Source organism: Moschus berezovskii, chromosome 23 (genome assembly GCF_049115385.1).
Source record: "Moschus berezovskii isolate FMDL1 chromosome 23, NW_MosBer_1.0, whole genome shotgun sequence".
NCBI lineage: Eukaryota > Metazoa > Chordata > Mammalia > Artiodactyla > Moschidae > Moschus > Moschus berezovskii.
The window spans coordinates 43,167,835-43,190,270 of record NC_142482.1 but is presented as its reverse complement, the minus strand read 5'-3'; the positions used below and the strand labels follow the sequence as shown (position 1 = coordinate 43,190,270).

The window sequence follows — 22,436 nt, the reverse complement described above, 5'->3', positions numbered from 1 at the left end:
TTAATTCATATGCATGTAATCATGAAAAAAAAAAGTGTACCAAGCACTAATAGTGGCTAATCTTAGCAGGCAGGGTTATATCAAAATTAAGGTGCAACTGGGGCCCTGCCCACAGGGTATTCACCTCCACTCATAAAAGATGACACAGGAGTGCCTGAGCACCTTTCCTCCAAGCAATGACCACAGGCTGTGTCTTCCAAGCCTGTATGAGTCCATTTATGCTATGGAATTGGGAATTTCCCTGGGCAGGTTGGGAGAGGGCACCTTCCATGGGTCTTTGTCCCCGGCTTTCCATCATAGCACTGATAGGTACCAACCACAATCTCTCTGGACACCTTTCCTCAGTTGCACAATGAGAGCCACAAACCAGGTGATCTCCACAAGTATACAAGTTTTCTTGCCTCAACCTTATTCACAACTTTGTTCATATTTTCCTGTTTCTGAGAGACAATTTCAACTATATACAGAAATCTGAAAAGGTTAATGAGTCACAGTTGCTGCTGCTGCTAAGTCGCTTCAGTCATGTCTGACTCTGTGTGACCCCATAGATGGCAGCCCACCAGGCTCCCCCATTCCTGGGATTCTCCAGGCAAGAATACTGGAGTGGGTTGCCATTTCCTTCTCCAGTGCGTGGAAGTGAAGTCACTAAGTCGGTCTGACTCTTAGCAACCCCATGGACTGCAGCCCACAAGGCTCCTCCGTCCATGGGAATTTCCAGGCAAGAGTACTGAAGTGGGTTGCCATTGTCTACTCCATGAGTCACAGTCCCCAACTTCAAACCTTGTTAGTTCTGATCCAGTGTTTTATTCTGCAGCCAAAGCCTGTCTGACTCATCAAGGTGTTGCAGTAAATACTCACGGAATCCTTGGAGAAGTGACCATTGTCCACAGAGTCCATTGGCACTGGTGGCCTCTCAAGTCTTGCTCTAGGGTCTTGATTGAATTGATTGCATTTTTTTTAGAAAGTCTCTTCTTCGTTTTGAAACCAGGAACCTTTCCCAGAGGGAGATCCTTATGCTGCTGACAATGTTTTTCCTCTGACTTCCCCTCAAACTGTTCCCACCCTTTAACAGATCTCAGATTAGTAATTATCTTCCAACCCCAAAAGAAGAAATGCACTTACCTTCACCATTAAATCAGTATTGTAAGCCCTAGACTAAAAGGCTACCTTTAAGAAAGAAGGCATTTTCATCCCTTCTTCCTTTTCAAATAATTCCACAATTTCACAAGGATAAATAATGTGTCACATGGCAGGCAGACTGAATCAGGTTTAGCCGTACATTCTCAGAGCAGAGAGCCTGAGGTTGGCTTTGCCGCTTAATTTTTAACTTCATTTTCAAGTTCTCACTGATAAAATGAATATCTCAAAAGATGACACCATGTTTTCCCGCTTTGAACTCTTCAGACAGCCGACAAAGTCAACAAACCTTTTTTCCTGAAAAGAAGGCAGCATGGCATGGAAGAAAGAGCAGGGCTCCTGGAACTGGAGAGATGAGGTTAACCCCTTCTTCACTTCCTAGTGTTTTCTGTGGCCTTGGACAAGTCATTTAACTCTTCTGTATTGGTTTCTGCTTTAGTAAAAGCTTCCTTGGTGGTTCAATGGCAAAGAATCCACTTGCCAATGCATGAGACTCGGGTTTGATCCCTGGGTTGGGAAGTTCCCCTGGAGAAAGAAATGGCAACCCACTCCAGTAGTCTTGCCTGGGAAATCCCGTGGACAGAGGAGTCTTGGAGGCTACAGTCTAAGGGGTCGCCAAGAGTCAGACATGACTTAGCGACTAAACAACAACAATCTCAGTAAAGCAAGGGTTATAATGTTCAATTCATGGGGTTACTAGGCAAATAAAATTAAATACATATGCTAACCAGTAGTAGGTCCTCACATGGCAACTCACTCCAGTATTTTTGCCTGGAGAATCGCCATGGATGGACAAGCCTGGAGAGCTACAGTCCATAGAATCTCACAGAGTGGACATGAATGAAGTAACTTAGCATGCAGGCATGCACGCAGTAGGCCCTCAATAAATGAGATATTTTCCCATTAAAGGGTTCTGTTAAATCAGCTAGGGGATTCCCAGGTGGCTCAGTGGAAAATAATCCAACTGCCAATTCTGGAGACATGGGTTCGATCCCTTGGTCCAGTAGATCCCCTGGAGAAGGAAATGGCAACCCACTCCACTATTATTGCTTGGAGAACTCTAAACAGAAGAGACTGTCAGGCTACAGTCCACAGAGTTGCAGAGTCAGACACAACTGAGCACACACACACACAAATCAGCTAGGCTTTCCTTAAGCATTTGGTGTCCACAGCTTAATAAATGTGAACTTTGGCTACTCTGACATCTCTCTACAAAGTTGCCCTGCATCCAACCTTCCTGCTTATTATCTGTGCTCTTTCTAATCCAGTCTCTACCTGACTCCTCGTACTTGTACTTGGGTTTTTATTTATTTATTTATTGGCCACAAGGTATGTGAGATCTTATTTCCCCAACCAGGGGCCAAACCTGTGCCCCTTACATTGGAAGCATGGAGTCTTAACAACTGCACCACTAGGGAAGTAACTGCAGTTGTGTTTTATTTGAGATTCTTAAATTTTGGACTGTAGTTGCTACTGGGTATTTCCAGTTAGACTCTCAGCCCTTATAAAATGAGGTAAAGTCCTGCTGTTTCTGCCTTTATTAGCTTCAGACTGCCTTATTGAGTTTATTTGTCCCAGTTAATCTCTCCATAGTCCCTCAAGGAGCCAACTGGAGCTAGCACCTTAGCTTAGCTACTTGGTTCCTCTGTATTAGTGTTCTATTTTTTGCGTAATCAATTACCACAAACTTCAGTTCAGTTCAGTTCAGTCGCTCAGTCGTGTCCGACTCTCCGCGACCCCATGAATCACAGCACGCCAGGCCTCCCTGTCCATCACCAACTCCCGGAGTTCACTCAAACTCATGTCCACAGAGTCGGTGATGCCATCCAGCCATCTCATTCTCCGTCGTCCCCTTCTCCTCCCGCCCCCAACCTTTCCCAGCATCAGAGTCTTTTCCAGTGAGTCAGCTCGTCTCATGAGGTGGCCAAAGTATTGGAGTTTCAGCTTTAGCATCAGTCCCTCCAATGAACATCCAGGATTGATCTCCTTTAGAATGGACTGGTTGGATCTCCTTGCAGTATAAGGAACTCTCAAGAGTCTTCTCCAACACCACAGTTCAAAAGCATCGATTCTTCGGCGATCAGCTTTCTTCACAGTCCAACTCTCACATCCATACATGACCACGGGAAAAACCATTGCCTTGACTAGACGGACCACAAACTTAGTGACTTATTAATTACACAACACAGATTTATTCTTACAGTTCTAGAGATCAGAAGTCCAAAATGGGTTTCACTGGGCCAAAACTCAAGATGTCATCAGGGCCACACTCTCCTTGGAGGCTTTAGGGTAGAATCTTTTTTTTTTTTTTTTTTAACGTTTTCTGGCTTTTCATGTCACCTGGTTTCCTTGGCTTATGGCTGCTTCCTCCATCTTTAAAGGCAGCAGCATAACATCTTCAAATCTTTCTACCTCTGACCTCCTACCTCCCTCTTTATAAGGAAACTTGTATTGATAATTATATTGGATCACTTGAAAAATATGGGATAATCTTCAGGTCTCAAAATCCTTAATCACATATGCAGAGTCCCCTTTACCGCACGTTAACATATTCACTGTTTCCAGGGATTACGATGTGAAAATCTTCAGATGCCATTACTCAGCCTACCACACTCTACTTTTCAAAAGTGGATAAGTAGCATGAAGAAATAAAACAACAGTACCTTCTTTCCTGAAATTGAAAAGCATGACCTGGTAGCAGCCCTTGTGGAAAAAGTATTTGAGACTGGATCTGCCATAAAAGGACTAAATATGGTAAGGAAAGAGTCTTCAACAGTGTCCAATGCCAGAGTAAGATTCAAAATATATTTTTCAAGTTACATATTTTGTTTAAATTTAATCCTATAGTTGGATTTTTCAAGCTCCCTGAAGGAATCTTGTGTATTTTGAGAACTGGTATATCCACAGCTCTTGGCACAGTATCTGGCCTATAGTATATGTTTAATAAACATTAATTCACTGAACAGATGAATTCTTGAGTCACATTTGCCATTAAAAATCAAGACTTCTGCAACTGGTTCAAACTCCTTAGCCACCATCTTGATTTTTACATAATAAAGTGTAAATCAGCTCAGTGAGCACCACACTTAATACGTATATACAACTTATTTATAAATATCAAGAGTAGTGTGGCGGAAAAGATCAGAATCTTAAAAAGTTAAGTCTCTTTGGCCTGGCATTGCCGACTGTTTCTAGTCAGAGAAGTTCAATTCCTCACTGTTTTTTGAGAATTGATATGTCCCAGACAGGAACAAGAATATCAGTTTGTTTAAGACCTGACCCATGACTCCACAGAGTTTGGCGTCCAGAATCAGACTACACACAAAGGCAGATAACCAGGATGAAAAGTAATAAAAACTAATACATGCATGCACAAAGGGCTTCCCTGGTGACTCAGGGAATGTAGGAGACACAGGTTTGATCCCTGACCAGAGAAGATCCCACAGGCCGGGGAACAAATAAGCCTGAGCACCACAACTACTGAGCCTGTGCTCTAGGGCTGGGAAACCACAACCACTGAAGCCCACGTGCTGAAACTCTGGAGCCCTCTTGCTCTAGAGCCCATGCTCTGCAACAAGGGAAGCCACCACAGTAAGCCTGCGTACCACAGCGAGAGAGTAGCCCCCACTCTCTACAACCAGAGAAAAACCCAAGTGGCACCAAAGACCCAGCACAGCCCAAAATAAAAATAAAAAAATTATTTTTTAAAAAAAAGTGTGCACAAAGCACTAGGAGACAACAAATAAGGACCCCCTGTCAACACAAGGGTGTCAGAGGAAGGCCTCCTGGAGGAGGTCCGTCTTCATGAGTGGTGTGAAAGAGTCAGTAATAATATAGAGGAAGGAACTTCCAGAAAGAACAAGGTCATAGAGACGTGGTGTGGTGAATTAGAATTGTTCAACATCACTGGGGATTAAAGTACACAGGCATGAAGGAAATTTGGTCAACTGACTGGAAACATGACAAACATTAAAAAAAAAATCAATTGCTTTTCTCAATAGTAGAAATAACTAGCCAAGAATAGAAATTGAAAGAGACTTTTAATATTCCATAGTAACAAAAACTCTAAAATTTTAAGGAATTATTTGAACAAGGACAGTATGATTCAAAGGAAGAAAACAATAAAATTGCACTAAAAGATTTAAAACAAGATCTGGCTAAATGGCACTCTATACTATATGACTGGGTGGGAGAACTTAATATCATAAATATATTAATCCTCTGTGAATTAATGGACAGATTTCAGTAAAAATCCAACTAGAAGAAGAAAAGATGGAAGGACAAACTGGAAATAGCCTAAATGCATATCAGTGGGACTAACAGAAAACACTGTGAGGCAGCCTTATCATAGAAAATTAAGCAACAGCTTAAAAGAATGAGTTGCATCTGTATCATTTGACCTGGAAGATTTTGAACAATGTCAGGCAATTTTAAATGAGTAAAGCAAATATAGAATACATAGAAAGAGATTAACTTTTTCTAAATTTTTTATTTATCCAATTTCTAATTTATTTACCCAAGAAAACTCTCTGAGTATTTTTGTATGAGATTCTATGAGCCAGACCAGACTGTTAACTTTGGTTATCTGGTTTGGGTAACTAGTGAGATGCTAAAAGAAACCTGTAACACTAAACAAAAAGGTGACTACAAAAAAAAAAGCAATAGTTATAGTCTATGCATATAGAATTGTGTGTGTGTGTTTGTGTGAATATACATATGGACACATTTGTCTGTGTGTATGTACACGTACATACATATATGTGTTCAATATGTATGGTTTTCTTTGTCTTTCTGTTCTGTGTTCTGAACAAATCTCTCAAAATGTTCTTCCACTGTCCTAAAATAGCACTTCTTAAATTTAACATGCATATGAATTACACAGTGAACTTATTAAACTGTTAAATACCTCAGTGAGTCTGGGTGGGCCTGAGGTTTAGCATTTATATCATGCTTCCAGATGATACCAGTTCCCATGCTGGGCCATTGCTACTTTGTCAGTCGCTCAGTTATGTCCAATTCTTTGTGAGCTCATGGATTGTTGCCCACCAGGCTCCTTTATGTAGAAAGAAATGCTCTTATACTCTTCCACTGTATTTCATCTATAGTTCGTTGCAAGAATAATAGTTAGTCAAAAATTTATTTAGCAATAAAGTTTATTTTTTCAATGCCTATAGTTTCCCTAGGATTTCTAAATTTTAAAAATAGTCAACCTTTCTTATTTAATTTCTATTTATTTCAGTTTCATAATTTCCTGGTGATTTTAATTAAAAGTTAATCTTTCATTTATTTCCTTAAGCAGTCCAAACATAGCTATCATTGTCTGACTTTGAAATTATTTTCTCTTAAAGTAAATTCATGTTCCATTTGTTGAGTCTGACTTCTCTCTTTTAGGTCTATAATCTTAAATTTTGAAATTTTGGTGCACAAACCAAAAGACAGTGTTTTTATTTATGTCTCCTTCTCAGTCTCTCTCTTCCCTCCTGTGTCTCCCTTGGGGCTAAGCTTAAGCTGTCTAGAATTTTTTGTGTTGCCTGCATCTGCATTTTAACGTTTATGTTCCAGAACCACTCCAGGTCTTGCCCTAGCATTCCAAGTTTCCTGCCCTGTGATAGTATTTTGATTATCTCAAATCTGGTCTCTGATCCTGTGGGCAGCTTGACTGAGGTCCCAGTCATCAGCCTTAGTCTGTGTTTGTACCCCTGCCCCCTCAGGACTCTATCTTTCTAAGGCCCATAGCCCTGAATGTCATCAGTCGAAGATTGATCTGCCGCCTATTTCATCATGTGTTAGATTCTAAGATGACCTCGGTGATCCGTCTCCTCGTGTTCATGCCTGTGTTCGTGCTCTTGAGTGTGAGTGTGAGTGAGCTGGGATTTTCTTCCAACCAACAGAATATGGCACAGGTGATGGGATGTCATTTCCATGAGTGTATTATGTTATATGCTATATTATCTTCCATCTTATAACACGTTTGCTCTCTTTCTCTCTTGCTGGTTTAGAGGAAGCAGGCGGTTTTATTAGGAGACCCCTACAAAGTCAGAAACTAGGAGACTATTGGAGCTGAGGCAGCCTCCACAAAGAAATTTAAACCTTCAATTCTTCTTCTACAAGGAACTGGATTTTTGCCAACAACTCAAGGGAGCTTGGAAGTAGATATCTCCCCCATTACACTTCTGATGAGAATTTAGGTTCATCCAGCACCTGATCTGTAGCCAGGTGAGACCCTGAAGCAGAGAACCCAGCTAAGCCATGCCTGAACTCACCTACAGACATTGGATAAGAATAAATATTCATTATTTCAAGCCACTAAGTTGCTAGCAATTCATTTTGCAGCAATAACTAATACCCATGAGCCATAGAGTCTAATATCAGCTCCAGATGTCCAGTAGTGAGCCTGTCTCTGGTCCCATGTCCTTATGGGGACCACTCTTTATCTCTCATACTGTTTTAGGCACCTCTGTGCCCCTGAAAGGTATTAGAATGTGGAGGAGTTTTCCTAGAGGTGGAGACTTACAGGAAGGGAAGCTGAGATTGAGTTTGATTGTGGCTACGTGGCTCAGAGGTTAAAGTGTCTGCCTCCAATGCGGGAGACCCGGGTTCGATCCCTGGGTCGGGAAGATCCCCTGGAGAAGGAGATGGTAACCCACTCTAGTATTCTTGCCTGGAGAATCCCATGGACGGAGAAGCCTGATAGGCTACAGTCCACGGGGTCGCAAAGGGTCGGACACGACTGAGTGACTGAACGGAACGGAAGAGTTAGCGAAGGGTTTTAGTTCCTCTCTGGAAGGAATCAGGTTCTGTCTGCAGTTAAGAGGTCCTTGGGATCTGGACTTAGGCTGTCTGGGCCCCTTCAAGAGGAGGGGATTGGGTGAAAAAGAGCAAGAGCCTAGCTCAGAGAAAACAAACAGGTTCATTCTTCGCCTTCCCCCAGCACTCTGGATCAATGGTGGTACTGAATTTTTCCAGTCATGTAATCACTGCATAAGGGAAACGTGCACAGGAGAGGGGAGGAAGCAGATGTGAGTTCTGCTAGATGCCCGGATTTCTGTGAAAGCAACCCTCCTCATGAAGCCCATGCTCTCAGTCCTGGAACCTCACTGTATTTACATAATAAGGAATATTTTTAATGACCCTGATCTTTCAACAAGAGTTTTTCTGTAATCCTGAGCTCCCTTCTCTTGGTGAACTTCCACTTCTTCAGAACATAGCTCAGAGGTTATCACCTCTGCAGAAGTATCCAGGTTCTGCCAGGAGTTTTTGCTTCATTTTTCCTCCTCAGCCTCAATACTTTTTCTTAGCTTGTGTAACATTTAGAATATAATTCAGTTCAGTTCAGTTCAGTCGCTCAGTCGTGTCCGACTCTTAGTGACCCCATGAACCACAGCACGCCAGGCCTCCCTGTCCATCACCAACTCCCAGAGTTCACTCAAACTCATGTCCATCGAGTCGGTGATGCCATCCAGCCACCTCATTTTCTGTCGTCCCCGTCTCCTCCTACCCCCAATCGCTCCCAGCATCAGAGTCTTTTCCAGTGAGTCAACTTGTCGCATGAGGTGGCCAAAGTATTGCAGTTTCAGCTTTAACATCAGTCCTTCCAATGAATACCCAGGATTGATCTCCTCTAGAATGGACTGGTTGGATCTCCTTGCAGTCCAAGGGACTCTCAAGAGTCTTCAACACCACAGTTCAAAAGCATCAATTCTTCGGCGATCAGCTTTCTTCACAGTCCAACTCTCACATCCATACATGACCACGGGAAAAACCATAGCCTTGACTAGACGGACCTTGGTTGGCAAAGTAATGTCTCTGCTTTTTAATATGCTATATAGGCTGGTCATAACTTTTCTTCCAAGGAGTAAGCATCTTTTAATTTCATGGCTGCAATCAGCATCTGCAGTGATTTTGGAGCCCCCCAAAATAAAGTCTGACACTGTTTCCACTGTCTCCCCACCTATTTCCCAAGAAGTGATGGGACCAGATGCCATGATCTTAGTTTTCTGAATGTTGAGCTTCAAGCCAAACTTTTCACTCTCCTCTTTCACTTTCATCAAGAGGCCTTTGAGTTCCTCTTCACTTTCTGCCATAAGGGTGGTGTCATCTGCATATCTGAGGTTATTGATATTTCTCCCAGCAATCTTGATTCCAGCCTGTGCTTCTTCCAGCCCAGCATTCCTCATGATGTACTCTGCATTTAAGTTAAATAAGCAGGGTGACAATATACAACCTTGACGTACTCCTTTTCCTATTTGGAACCAGTCTGTTGTTCCATGTCCAGTTCTAACTGTTGCTTCCTGACCTGCATACAGGTTTCTCAAGAGGCAGGTCAGGTGGTCTGGGATTCCCATCTCTTTCAGAATTTTTCCACAGTTTATTGTGATCCACATAGTCAAAGACTTTGGCATAGTCAATGAAGCAGAAATAGATGTTTTTCTGGAACTCTCTTGCTTTCTCCATATTCCAGCGGATGTTGGCATTTTGATCTCTGGTGCCTCTGCCTTTTCTAAAACCTGCTTGAACATCTGGAAGTTCACGATTCACATATTGCTGAAGCCTAGCTTGGAGAATTTTGAGCATGACTTTACTAGCGTGTGAGATGAGTGCAATTGTGTGGTAGTTTGAGCATTCTTTGGCATTCCCTTTCTTTGGGATTGGAATGAAGACTGACCTTTTCCAGTCCTGTGGCCATTGCTGAGTGTTCCAAATTTGCTGGCATATTGAGTGCAGCACTTTCACAGTGTCATCTTTCAGGATTTGAAATAGCTCAATTGGAATTCCATCACCTCCACTAGCTTTGTTCGTAGTGATTCTCTCTAAGGCCCACTTGACTTCACATTCCAAGATGTCTGGTTCCAGGTGAGTGATCACGCCATCGTGATTATCTTCGTCGTGAAGATCTTTTTTGTACAGTTCTTCTGTGTATTCTCGCCACCTCTTCTTAATATCTTCTGCTTCTGTTAGGTCCATACCATTTCTGTCCTTTATCGAGCCCATCTTTGCATGAAATGTTCCCTTGATATCTCTAATTTTCTTGAAAAGATCTCTTGTTTTTCCTATTCTGTTGTTTTCCTCTATTTCTTTGCATTGATCGCTGAGGAAGGCTTTCTTATCTCTCCTTGTTATTCTTTGGAACTCTGCATTCAGATGCTTATATCTTTCCTTTCCTCCTTTACTTTTCACTTCTCTTCTTTTCACAGCTATTTGTAAGGCCTCCTCAGACAGCCATTTTGCTTTTTTGCATTTCTTTTCCATGGGGATGATCTTGGTCCCTGTCTCCTGTACAATGTCACGAACCTCCGTCCAGAGTTCATCAGGCACTCTATCTATCAGATCTAGACCCTTAAATCTATTTCTTACTTCCACTGTATAATCATAAGGGATTTGATTTAGGTCATATCTGAATTAATTTAAAAAAATATTTTAACTTTCTGGAAATTTTTAAAGGAAGTAAATTTTTTTTAGTTGATATATTCCTAGGATTCCTAGTGTCTGCCATAAAAAAGAAAGTGAAAGTGAAGTTGCTCAGTCGTGTTTGACTCTTTGCGACCCCATGGACTGTAGCCTACCACGCTCTTCCATCCATGGGATTTTCCAGGCAAAAGTACTGAAAAAGCTGTTCAATAAATGCTCATTATGTTAATAAATGCTTACATTTTAAATGACAGGATTCAATTATCATTGTTAGTATGAATCACTTAAAATCATTTATAAGAACCAGATTAAATTTACATTTTTTTAAATGTACTGTCGAAGAAGTACTCCATGGGGACATAAATGTGAGAGTGCCATCTACTGGTAAATGTATAAACAGGTAAGGCACTGAGAAGACGGGTAAAACATTAATGTGTGTGTGCGCTAAGTCACTTCAGCTGTGACCAACTTTTTGTGATCCCATGGACCGTAGCCCACCAGGCTCCTCTGTCCATGGGATTTTCCAGGCAAGAATACTGGAGTGGGTTGGCATGTCCTTTTTCAGGAGATCTTCCTGACCCAGGAATTGAACCAATGTCTACTTTAAATAATGTCTTCCTTATGAAACTTATATAAAATGTGAAAGAAAGAAGCAAAATTGACAGATGTTGTGTGATATTTTCCTGGAAACTATTCTTATCCTATTAATAAATGCAAAATGTAATGATGCTTTTCAATGTAAACGAAAACAGTAATAACAAGAAATATATGAAATGACAAATTATCAAAATTTTTTCCACCTCTGTCTTTCCCCCCAGATTAGAAATAAAACTAGGATGCCAACTATTTCAGTTTATATTCACTATTTGGAGGTCCTAGCCAGTATAGTCAGAGAAGGCAATGGCACCCCACTCCAGTACTCTTGCCTGGAAAATTCCATGGATGGAAGAGCCTGGCGGGCTGCAGTCCACAGTGTCGCTAAGAGTTGGACACGACTGGGTGACTTCACTTTCACTTTCTACTTTCATGCATTGGAGAAGGAAATGGCAACCCACTCCACTGTTCTTGCCTGGAGAATCCCAGGGACAGGGGAGCCTGGTGGGCTGCTATCTATGGGGTCGCACAGAGTCGGTCACGACTGAAGCGACTTAGCAGCAGCAGTAGCAGCAGCCAGTATAGTAAGGGAAGAAGAATAAAGGTTAATGTTAAATGTTAATTGTTTAAATACTCCAATAAAAGGTAAAGATTATCAGAATGGATTTTTAAAATGCCAGAACTGAACATATATTAGCTAGAAGAAAAAGACCTGAAATACAAAAACACAGATAAGTCTTAAATAAATGTATAGAAAAACAGGTACTATAGTAAGGGCATCACTGGTGGCTCAGACGGTAAAGAACCTGCCTGCAATGTAGAGACCAGGGTTCAATCCTTGGGTTGGAAAGATTCCCTGGAAAAGGGAATGGCTGACCACTCCAGTATTCTTGCCTGGAAAGTTCCATGGACAGAGGAGCCTGATGGGCTACAGTCTACATGTTCGCAAAGAGTAGGACACGACTGACTACTGAATTACTAACACTTCACACTTATGCAAACAGTAAGCATAAAAAGACTGGAGTAGCTATATTAATAAAAAAAATAGAGTTTAAGACAGCATTTCCAATTCTGTATTGATAAAAGGGTTAGTTTTTTCATCAAGAAAACATAATCATAAATGTGTAGGAGCTTAATGACAAGCCTTCAAAATACATGATGCAAAAATGGAAAGAATTAAAGGGAAAAACAAGCAATTCTATAATCCCAGTTGGAGATTTTAATACCTTTCTTTCAGTAGTGATATAATAACTAGATAGAACATCTAAAAAGTCACAGAAGACTGAAAAACCCTATCACCTTGAACAAATTGGTATTTAAAGAACATTATACTGAATTTTGCTGAATATCTGCATCCACATTCAAGTACATATGGTTATAATCATAATGATAGACATATTCTGGGCCACTATACAAGTCAATAAAGTTAAAGGAACTTAAATGAGATAGCATCTGTTGTCTTGGGAATTCCTTGGCAGTTCAGCGGTTAGGATTCCAGTGCTTTCACTGCCAGAGCCTGGGTTCCAACCCTGCTCAAGGAACTAAGATCACATAAGCCCCCAATTTGTGGAAATTAAGCAACATACTTCTAAATTAATCTACAATGTAAAAATCATAGTAAAAATTATAATATATTTGAACTATCAGTTCAAATAAATTTCCTAAATTTATCTTATCTCATTGCTCTTTGCAATGTGACTTTGTAGCTTCTCCTTCCATCAAGAAGTGGAGTTTAATTTTTTCTCTGTCTCTTGAATCTGAGTTTGACCAAGTGATTTAACAAATGTGACCCAAGCAGATGGTTGAAAATAGCCTGGCATAGTGCAGCTTGTACACATCTTGATTCTCTCACAACCCTGAAACTCCCATGTTATGAAAGATACTGAGCTCATTGTTGGAAGTTAAAGCGCCCAAGTCAATAGCCTGCCAACTGCCAGACTTGCAGGTGAGGCTATCCCATATCACCCAACACCAGTCAACTCTCCAGTTGATGGAAACACCTGAGAAGACCCAGGAGAATTTAACCCTGACTACGAGAACCACTACAGAATTGTAAGGGAACAAATGGTAGCAGTTTTAAGCAACTAAGTTTTGGGGTGGTTTGATACTCATCAAAAATTGGCACATGCTTAGTGAATGGCCATGAATTAGTCTTCTAGGACAGTGTTAATTCTGCCTGTCCTTCAAGAGAAGCAACCCATGCTGTGTACCAAATCCTAGATACATCCAGATCCTTGTTCTCTCCCCATCTCCCCTCCATTTTTTCCATTTTTATATCCCTCCCTTTCCTACATTAGGAAACAGAAATGAGGTTTAATGAAGTGGTCTAGGCTCCAGTGATGTTTTCACTTAGCAGTCTCCATTCCCATCTCCTGAGAAAGATTCTCCAATCTGATTCCCCAGCAAGATCAAACATACATATGGGGATGGTGGTTTGGAGTGTGCATTCCTTAGAACTAAGAGTATTATTACTATATTTTACAGTATTCCATGAAATATATCTGTTAATCATTTAATATCTAAAGCTATTTCCATATTTATATATTGAAAAAGGAAAAGAGAGGGGGAAGTGGCAGTGGTTGCTGTCTCTGAAAAATTATTCTTTGTTAATATTTATTTGGCTGCGCCAGGTCTTAATTGTGGCACATGGGATCTTCGTTGTGGCATGTGGAATCTTCAGTTGCAGCATTCTTCACTGTCGCATATGGGATCTGGTTCCCTAACCAGGGATCGATTCTGGGTTCCCTGAATGATAAGCATGGGGTCTTAGCCACTGGACCACAGGGAAGTCCCATGACACTGAAACATTTAGCTGAGACCTGGATGTAGGAGAAGGTGGTAGCTACGATGCAGGGTGCTGGAATAGGGAGGCTGTATCATAGAAGATGGAAAAGGCAGTCTCAAGTGCCTTCCTGACCTGTTTCCCACTTTGAGCGCTTGCTTCCATCTCCTGGATGTCCATAGGATCTCAGAATTGTTTGTCTGAAGCTCATTTGGTGAAGCTTTATCCACCCACACCATTCCCTCTTCAGTTGAAGTTTTCCTCCTGGGATGTTAATTCCCTAATACTTCCTGTCTGCCAAGCTGGTGATTGAAATGAGCTCACCCAGCTTCAGAAAAGGCAGATATGGAAAAGACTACTCTGATCCTAGAACATATTATGCTCAAAGGCTCTCGGGCCAGAATGACCTTGGCATTATCTAGGACCAAAGAGAAGGCTGCTGTATATGAAAGGTGAGAAGTGGAAGAGCAGACTATTAATCCAGGAAGGCAAGGTCTGTGGGCCACAGTTTGCCTTTTAGGCCATTGTGAGGAATTTGAACTTTGCCTGAGAACAGACACTGTGTCATCTGTTCTCTGCTTCTCTCAGTTGCTACCCTGTTACTCCTGCTCTGTCCTGCGTCTCCGGTCTTCTGCTGCAGCACCACACACACTTCACGTACCTAACACCTCAAGCCATTACAGGGCATGGGGTATCAAAAAGGTATGAGGAAGGGGCACCAGCGCACATCTCTTCTTCTGTTTCTTGGCTAAATATGTACCAGATGCTGTCCACAGATTCTGCCTGCTATGAGAGGGTTTTCCAGACTGACGTGAGACATTGGGTTGGGTGAGTGTGGGAGTCACATTCCCTGTAGCCCTCTGATGAGTCTTGCTCAGAATTCTAACAAGGTGGAGCTAAGCTGCCCAAGTTCATTACTGCCTTATCAAGGTGGACAAGGAGGAAAGTGGCTTTGGACAAATTCTGGCTAATCGCATTAAAGCAGAAGGTTGTAGGGTAGGTAGTAAAAGATAGCTCTTGAATGCACGCCCTTTGCTCTAGTTCTGTGTCTCTCTTTCCATCTTAAAGCTTGGAATGCAGGTGTGATGGCTGGAGCTTTAGAAACTGCCTTGCATCCTAGGGATAGTGAGAGGATTGCTAGAAGGCTTGGCAATTTCATGGAGTTGCCATACCAGCCGTAGACTGGATTTTCTGTACTTCCACATCTGGACTGCTTCTTCATGAGAGAGAGAACTTGTTTCAGTCACTGTCCATTTGGGTTTTCTATTCTATAGAACTTAACTGAATCTGCAGGGGCACAAGGCGTTGCTGTCTTTAGAAAAAAGTGCAACCATAAAACCATCTGCTCTTTGTTTTGCTTTTTTCCTAAATATTAATCGGAATTCCGTAACTTTCTGAATTACATTTTTATGTATTAGTCTGTTTACCTTTTCTTTCCCCTTCTTGAGTCAGTTAGGTCATTTAGTTTCTTTTGAAAAAGTCATTTAATTAAGATTTTCAATTTTATTTGCAAATAATTCTTCAAATTGCTCTCAAAATTATTCCAGTATGTGCTTTTTCATGTTTCTATTTTTTATGTATTTTCCTTTTTATTAGAGCAGCCAGTGGTTTATCTAATATAGTAGCATTTTTAACCTGAAAGGACTGCTGCTGCTGCTGCTGCTGCTAAGTCGCTTCAGTCGTGTCCGACTCTGTGTGACCCCATAGATGGCAGCCTGCCAGGCTCCCCAGTCCCTGGGATTCTCCAGGCAAGAACACTGCAGTGGGTTGCCATTTCCTTCTCAGGTCTCAGGGGGCAACATAAGGCCAGGTACTTGACGAAGCCCTGTGGGCCACCACTCACCTTGTAGCCTTGGCATGCTTCTTCCACCAGAGCTGTGACATGCCCTTTGTGCTGTGGTCCATGATCACAGAGCCAGCAGATGAGCTGGCCCTCGTCTTCACAGAACAGGTGGAGCTTCTCTTCATGTTCCTCACATGACATTTCCTGGTCCATCTTTTTGATGACTTCGATGAGATTTCCCAGCTGCTTGTTGGGTCAGAGGCTCGCCAGGTTAAATGGTGCTCGACATTGAGGACAGGAGAATATCTTCAGCCATGGTTTCATCTGGTAGAGGTTCTCAAAGAAGCTCACAATGCACACATGGCAGTAGCTGTGTCCACAGCTGATGCTCACTGCGTTAGTCATCAGGTGCAGGCAGATGGAGCAGGTGGCTTCCTCCCTCATCTTCTTTGAGGCCATGACTTTTCCTATAAAGCTCCAATATTGAAACTAGACCCAGAGATGAAGTGATCAGAATTTTCCCACAGTGCTGGAACTTTACCTCTCCTGAGTCTCTGTGCAGTGCACTGGTTGCCACTGATTTCAACAGGTCATGGAGTCTTCTCTAGAGAGAAAAGAAATAGGTTGGAATTTAGAATGCATTGAATGTAGCTGTGTTGTGGAATATGATTGTGACTATTACATGTGGCCACTTTCAGTTCAGTTCAGTTCAGTCGCTCAGTCGTGTCCGACTCTTTGCGACCCCATGAATGGCCACTTTAATTACAATTAAATAGATTTCAAAATTCTGTTTCTCACACCTCTTGCTGCTGCTGCTAAGTCGCTTCAGTCATATCTGACTCTGTGCGACCCCATAGATGGCAGCCCACCAGGCTCACCCATCCCTGGGATTCTCCAGGCAAGAACACTGGAGTGGGTTGCCATTTCCTTCTCCAATGTGTGAAAGTGAAAAGTGAAGTCACTCAGTCGTGCCTGAGTGACCCCATGGACTGCAGCCTATCAGGCTCCTCCATCCATGGGATTTTCTAGGCAAGAGTACTGGAGTGGCTTGCCATTGCCTTCTCCGTCTCACACCTCTTAGCCATATTTAAATTGCTTAATAGCCGCAGTGATTGGTGGCTATATGAAAGCCCAGAGAGAGAACATTCCATCATCGTGAAAAGTTTTCACTGAGAGAGAGAGAGAGAAACCAGGCTGACTTCTTCAACCAAAGTTGCAGCAAGAGAGGGAACTCAGTGAGGGACTGTTAAAGTCTTTCCCCTCTAGTGAACATCAAGAATAATTAGTACAAGAATTGTTTCTTTGTAACTCTTGAGAGTCCCTTATACTGCAAGGAGATCCAACCAGTCCATTCTAAAGGAGATCAATCCTGGATGTTCATTGGAGGGACTGATGCTAAAGCTGAAACTGCAATACTTTGGCCACCTCATGCGACGAGTTGACTCACTGGAAAAGACTCTGATGCTGGGAAAGGTTGGGGGCGGGAGGAGAAGGGGACGACGGAGAATGAGATGGCTGGATGGCATCACCGACTCTGTGGACATGAGTTTGAGTGTACTCCGGGAGTTGGTGATGGACAGGGAGGCCTGGCGTGCTGTGATTCATGGGGTCGCGGAGAGTCGGACACGACTGAGCGACTGAACTGAACTGAACTGAACTGAACTGGTAGTAACACTTAGGTAAGTTCAGTTCAGTTCAGTTCAGTCGCTCAGTCATGTCTGACTCTTTGTGACCCCATGAATCACAGCACGCCAGGCCTCCCTGTCCATCACCAACTCCCGGAGTTCACTCAAACTCATGTCCATCGAGTTGGTGATGCCATCCAGCCATCTCATTCTCTGTCGTCCCCGTCTCCTCCTACCCCCAATCCTTCCTAGCATCAGACTCTTTTCCAGTGAGTCAACTTGTCACATGAGGTGGCCAAAGTATTGGAGTTTCAGCTTTAGCATCAGGCCTTCCAATGAACACCCAGGATTGATCTCCTTTAGAATGGACTGGTTGGATCTCCTAGGAGTCCAAGGGACTCTCAAGAGTCTTCTCCAACACCACAGTTCAAAAGTATCAATTCTTTGGCGATCAGCTTTCTTCACAGTCCAACTCTCACATCCATACATGACCACTGGAAAAACCATAGCCTTGACTAGACGGACCTTTGTTGGCAAAGTAATGTCTCTGCTTTTGAATATGCTATCTAGGTTGGTCATAACTTTCCTTTCAAGGAGTAAGCGTCTTTTAATTTCAGGGCTGCAATCAGCATCCGCAGTTTTTGGAGCCCAAAAAAATAAAGTGTGACACTGTTTCCACTGTTGCCCCATCTATTTCCCATGAAATGATGGGACCAGATGCCATGATCTTAGTTTTCTGAATGTTGAGCTTCAAGCCAACTTTTTCACTCTCCTCTTTCACTTTCATCAAGAGGCTTTTTAGTTCCTTTTCACTTTCTGCATAAGGGTGGTGTCATCTGCATATCTGAGGTTATTGATATTTCTCCCGGCAATCTTGATTCCAGCTTGTGCTTCTTCCAGCCCAGTGTTCCTCATTATGTACTCTGCATATAAGTTAAATAAGCAAGGTGACAATATACAGCCTTGACGTACTCCTTTTCCTATTTGGAACCAGTCTGTTGTTCCATGTCCAGTTCTAACTGTTGCTTCCTGACCTGCATACAGGTTTCTCAAGAGGCAGGTCAGGTGGTCTGGTATTCCCATCTTTTTTAGAATTTTCCACAGTTTATTGTGATCCACACAGTCAAAGGCTTTGGCATAGTCAATGAAGCAGAAATAGATGTTTTTCTGGAACTCCCTTGCTTTTGCCATGATCCAGCAGATGTTGGCAATTTGATCTCTGGTTCCTCTGCCTTTCCTAAAACCAGCTTGAACATCTGGAAGTTCACAGTTCACATATTGCTGAAGCCTGGCTTGGAGAATTTTGAGCATGACTTTACTAGCGTGTGAGATGAGTGCAATTGTGTGGTAGTTTGAGCATTCTTTGGCATTGTCTTTCTTTGGGATTAGAATGAAAACTGACCTTTTCCAGTCCTGTGGCCACTGCTGAGTTTTCCAAATTTGCTGGCATATTGAGTGCAGCACTTTCACAGTATCATCTTTCAGGATTTGAAATAGCTCAACTGGAATTCCATCACCTCCACTAGCTTTGTTCATAGTGATGCTTTCTAAGGCCCACTCAACTTCACATTCCAAGATGTATGGCTCTAGGTGAGCGATCACACCATTGTGATTATCTGGGTCGTGAAGATCTTTTTCGTACAGTTCTTCTGTGTATTCTTGCCACCTCTTCTTATTATCTTCTGCTTCTGTTAGGTCCATAGTATTTCTGTCCTTTATCAAGACCATCTTTGCATGAAATATTTCCTTGGTATCTCTAATTTTCTTGAAGAGATCTCTAGTCTTTCCTATTCTGTTGTTTTCCTCTATTTCTTTGCATTGATTGCTGAGGAAGGCTTTCTTATCTCTCCTTGCTATTCTTTGGAACTCTGCATTCAGATGCTTATATATTTCATTTTCTCCTTTGCTTTTCACTTCTCTTCTTTTCACAGCTATTTGTAAGGCCTCCCCAGACAGCCATTTTGTTTGTTTTGCATTTCTTTTCCATGGGAATGGTCTTGATCCCTGTCTGCTGTACAACCAGGCACTCTATCTATCAGATCTATCAGATCTAGTCCTTAAATCTATTTCTCACTTCCACTGTATAATCATAAGGGATTTGATTTAGGTCATATCTGAATGGTCTAGTTGTTTTCCCTACTTTCTTCAATTTAAGTCTGAATTTGGCAATAAGGAGTTCATGATCTGAGCCACAGTCAGCTCCCAGTCTTATTTTTGCTAACTGTATAGAGCTTCTCCATCTTTGGCTGCAAAGAATGTAATCAATCTGATTTCAGTGTTGACCATCTGGTGATGTCCATGTGCAGAGTCTTCTCTTGTGTTGTTGGAAGAGGGTGTTTGCTATGACCAGTGTGTTCTCTTGGCAAAACTCTATTAGCCTTTGCCCTGATTCATTCCGTACTCCAAGGGCAAATTTGCCTGTTACTCCAGGTGTTTCTTGACTTCCGACTTTTGCATTCCAGTCCCCTATAAGGAAAAGGACATCTTTTTTGGGTGCTATTTCTAAAAGATCTTGTAGGTCTTCATAGAACCGTTCAATTTCAGCTTCTTCAGCATTACTGGTTGGGGCATAGACTTGGATTACTGTAATACTGAATGGTTAGCCTTGGAAACGAACAGAGATCATTCTGTCGTTTTTGAGATTGCATCCAAGTAGTGCATTTTGGACTCTTCTGTTGACCATGATGGCTACTCCATTTCTTTTAAGGGATTCCTGCCCACAGTAGCAGATATAATGGTCATCTGAGTTAAATTCACCCATTCCAGTCCATTTTAGTTTGCTGATTCCTAGAATGTCAATGTTCACTCTTGCCATGTCCTGTTTGACCACTTCCAATTTGCCTTGATTCATGGAACTAACATTCCAGGTTCCTATGCAATATTGCTCTTTACAGCATCGACCTTCCTTCTATCACCAGTCACATCCACAACTGGTTGTTGTTTTTGCTTTGGTTCCATCCCTTCATTGTTTCTGGATTTATTTCTCCACTGATCTCCAGTAGCATACTGGGCACCTACCGACCTGGGGAGTTCCTCATTCAGTATCCTATCATTTTGCCTTTTCATACTGTTGGGGGTTCTCAAGGCAAGAACACTGAAGTGGTTTGCCATTCCATTCTCCAGTGGACCACATTCTGTCAGACCTCTCCACCATGACCCACCCGTCTTGGGTGGCCCCACACAGCAAGGCTTAGTTTCATTGAGTTAGACAAGGCTGTGGTCTGTGTGATCAGATTGACTAGTTTTCTGTGATTATGATTTCAGTGTGTCTGCCCTCTGATGCCCTCTCGCAATACCTACCATCTTATTTGGGTTTCTCTTCCGTTGGTCGTGGGGTTTCTCTTCATGGCTGCTCCAGCAAAGCGCAGACGCTACTCCTTACCTTGGACGCGGGGTATCTCCTCACAGCCGGCCCTCCTGACACTGAACATGGAGTAGCTCCTCTCAGCCCTCCCGCGCCCGCCCAGCCGCCACTACTTGGACGTGGGGTTGCTCCTCTCGGCCGCCGCCCCTGACCTTGGGCAAGGGGTAGCTCCTTTCAGCCATGCTTCTGTGCGGTCCATCGCTGCACTATAGAGTAGTGAAAATAAGGCATATATAGCTTTGTGAGAGGCAACTAAACAGTGCCTAGAGGGAAATTTATAGCTTAAACTGTTTACATTAGAAAATATAGTCTAAAATCAAAGCCCAGATCCTGCAAAGGTGATATGTCTAAAAGAAGACACCTCCACTACCACGAATAAAATTGAGATCCCAAAGGGTGATAAAGGTGAACTAGAAGTAAACCCATCTCACCACCTGGAAACTGAAAGACCTCTGAGAACTCTGGTGCTGAGGCAGGCACAAAGAAAAGAAAGAGAGAGTAAGTTGTAAGTTGTAAGTTCTGGTAAGTTGTAACCAGAAGCCAATTTTTATACATATTTGGGGTGAAATTTCACATCATTTGGGTTATCAAAACAAACAAACAAACAGCAAAACAAAAGCAAAAAATCCTCAACCCTCGAAGTGAGTTTACTTCTTGACTGGTAGTACTCAAGCCACCAGGCAAAAGCAAATACAACTTGCCTTGGAGGAAAGTGCTTTCATCCCAGACCTCAAAGTCACAAATAATTTAACCAGAACAACAAATTTAACTTCTCTTGCCTGTGTCCTCAGCCTTCCTTCCTGTCTTCCTTGAGTCACAACATACACTTATTTCCTAAGCAAACACTTATTGTGCATTTATCATAATACCTCTTACACCTAAGGCTGGGCTTCCCTCATAGCTCTGTTGGTAAAGAATCTGCCGGCAGTGCAGGAGACCCAGGTTCAATTCCTGGGTCAGTAGGATCCCCTGGAAAAGGAAATGGCAACCCATTCCGGTACTCTTGCCTGGAGAATCCCCATGGACAGAGGAGCCTGGCAGACTACACCCCATGGGGTCGCAAGAGTTGAATACAACTTAGTGACTAAACCACCACCACCACACCTAAGGCTATACATGGAGCAGGGTCTTATTTTGAACTATTTTTTCCCCCATTAAATAATAAATCTAAATTAAGTGGGGACAATATTAGTATTTTTGCCCTTATTTTGAACTAGAGAGGCTGAAGCTGAGGTACCAAGTACTCCACCCCAGATCCCACAGTCTTCCATCCACAGAGCACACTGCAGGTGATGGTTCCCAGGCCTCAGACAGCTCCCAGCTAAGGTCATTCGCTGCTGGGCCATGCGTGGCTCCCATTTGCTGTTTCTGGTGTCTGACTGTGACTACTGATAAGTGTTTGCATCTTGTGGAGGGACACCGAGGAGGAAAATGAGACACAGCATCAGGACAGAGAAAAATGGGAGACTGGCTTGAGCAAATTCTCTGACACCAGTGAGCTTTATTGTTGTACTACCCCTTTTTTCACCACACTCTTTGAAGCAGTTATAAAACAGTAAGTGGCTAAAAATGGTAAAACATAACATCAGCCAGAACGGCTTATAAACCGCAAGGGGGTTAGTGGCAACAGTAGAAAGATTTCAAGTCAGGGTCTCTAGACTCTGCAGACTTTGGGCTTTTAAATCGTCTGTGATGGGGTCACAAAAGAGTTTACTAAATTATTAATTTGTTCCTTCTTTTTAT

At 42.5% G+C, this 22,436-nt stretch overlaps 2 protein-coding genes across 2 annotated transcripts in view; both read right to left on the bottom strand.

Annotated features, from left to right (window-relative positions):
• SLC17A2 (solute carrier family 17 member 2) overlaps nucleotides 1-17,008 on the bottom strand; it is a 40,993-nt gene extending 23,985 nt beyond the window's left edge. Inside the window, exons 1-3 of the mRNA XM_088831501.1 lie at nucleotides 16,779-17,008; nucleotides 15,765-16,504; nucleotides 6,044-6,236 (exon numbers count right to left, since the gene is read on the bottom strand). The gene's annotated coding sequence lies outside the window, so the exon portion shown is untranslated. The remainder of the gene's footprint in view (nucleotides 1-6,043; nucleotides 6,237-15,764; nucleotides 16,505-16,778) is intronic.
• The window catches only part of H1-1 (H1.1 linker histone, cluster member), a 263,156-nt gene that overhangs the window by 206,565 nt on the left and 34,155 nt on the right, over nucleotides 1-22,436 (bottom strand). The gene's annotated exons all lie outside the window — the stretch shown is intronic.